Source organism: Bombyx mandarina, chromosome 02, assembly GCF_030267445.1.
Source record: "Bombyx mandarina strain Sakado chromosome 02, ASM3026744v2".
In the NCBI taxonomy this organism is placed as follows: domain Eukaryota; kingdom Metazoa; phylum Arthropoda; class Insecta; order Lepidoptera; family Bombycidae; genus Bombyx; species Bombyx mandarina.
Genome location: NC_143209.1, coordinates 264,703 through 267,027, shown reverse-complemented (window position 1 = coordinate 267,027; position 2,325 = coordinate 264,703).

Below are 2,325 nucleotides of genomic sequence, written 5' to 3'. Positions count from 1 at the left end.
TTGTGAGTCCGCACGGGTAGGTACCCTGCCTATTTCTGCCGTGAAGCAGTAATGCGTTTCGGTTTGAAGGGTGGGGCAGCCGTTGTAACTATACACTGAGACCTTAGAACTATATCTCAAGGTGAGTGGCGTATTTACGTTGTAGATGTCTATGGGCTCCAGTAACCACTTAGCAAGCAGGCTGTGAGCTCGTCCACACATAGAAGCAATAAAAAAAAAATTCCTTGCAAGAATTAGCATACCGTTGTCATACGAATAATATTATTTTGATTGTAATGACAATTGTTAACTGTTGCTTCGTGTCTTTGTTATTGTCATTTCGCTACGTAATAAGTTCCGTTTTAAATCTTTGATAGTATAAGTTTGAGAACGTAACAACTTTATTAGACTTAAAAAAATCCTTGATATAGTTCATGTCCATTCATTTATAATACAAGGGGCTATCGTAAAAACACTTATCATCACTAGTAACGCGAACCCTAAACTTAGACGTAAAAAGTCTAACGCTACCGAAAAGCTAACATACAAAAGCGCAAAGCTCCCTCAATATCACGTTTCGCTCTAAAAGATATATCTGTCTCTCTCTATGTAGAGGGGGCTGGGAGCTGGCAACGTCGCGCAAGTCTGAAAGCACGATGCTAGCTTTATTAAGCTTATTGTTAAGTTGAGGTCAGGTTAAGCTCGGGTTGATATGGTCGGTTTTGGGATGGGTGACAGCATATCTTTCTAAAGACAAAAATAAATTTGACTAATTTTTATGAGAAATTATGTAGATGATTGTGTATTACGAAGAAATAAAATCGTGTGTAATCCATGAAAATCTATGTTTTTTTTTTTTATCAAAGCCAGTTCTTCATCGCCGAAGATGTTTCCCATCAGGACAACATCGTCCATCATCTGTATATTAATACGTGAAGCAAAAACTTTGTACCCCTTTTTACGAAAATTGCGCGGACGGAGGAGTATGAAATTTTCCACACTTATAGAGAATATAGAGAAGGAGTGCAGAATGTTAAAATTGTTTTTAATTATGCATTAATTATACATTAAACCAATAAAAAAACATTACGCACACTACCATGTATTTGACACACACACACGCAGGCATACTGTTTGCTTATTGTCCAACTTCTCTTATTGTTTATAGTCTGTGGTCAAATTGAGAATAGATTAATATTGTTTGTCTTTAACATTATTTGTCTACAGTGTGGTCTTGGCAAAATCTGTGATTATAGAAGTTTAATAGTCTTTGACAATAAAGCCATAATAATGTACAAGCTTATATTTTCAATTAATTATAGTCGAATTTCGACTACTGTGGGACCACTAGTTGTAATAAAACTGTAGCTTCATTGTCCACAGCACTCACTCCATTGTTGCAACAACAGCAACAAAAACGCCACAAGAGCATACATACATACATAATGTAATTATAATGGTTATTATCGAGTGATAAATACCATTAAGGCCTGCTGGAGCTCAAGAAGGAAATGACTAAGTATTACTTACTCGAGTTTAATCTTATGCGAGTCACATTAAAACCCTTTCACTCAGTTATAACGAATGTATATATATATATTTTTATGTAGTACGGTTTTTCTGTGACAACAAAGCAGTTGATTATCAGAAAAAAAAATGATCCAAAATTGGTGGCATAAAAGTGGTAAGTGGTTTTTAACTGAAGGCAGGTGCAACACACATTTCAAACCGGGATTAGAGATAGCACCTCAAAGCGGCCGGATTGTGGAGGAGAAGACAACTGAATTTACACATTCTAGTGCCTACTTGATTTTTATTAAATTTTTTGTGACTAAACGGATAAGTGAAATCCAACCGATGCCCGTGTAATAAAAAATAATAATTCAACAAAACAGAAAATAACTCATGCTTAATGCCAGGAAAGAGTCCGTTTACAAAACGTTTGTTTTTCCACGTATCATCCTGCTCTGGAATATACTTTCCTTCGCGGAGTTTCGAGAGCAAATGTGCGTCCTTAGCAATAGCCAGCGGCTCATCCGTACTTGCATTACCAATGGCACCAGGTTCAAATGGATGCCATTGTAACTATGCCAGCTAAAAGATAAAGAAATCCCGCTGCACCTGTTGCAAAGATCAGGCTAAAGAATCCGTTTGAAAAAAAAAAACAAAGACATGTTTATGATTTGACATTCAAAACATATCTATTGCTCACGACGTATCTTGGTAATGTGTTACATAAATGAACCTCTACAGTGGAGATGACACCTTGATATTAGATATTGATAAAATATTTCTTTCAACGTGACAATATTCAGAAAAGTCGAAGGTGAAAACAAGAATACCAAC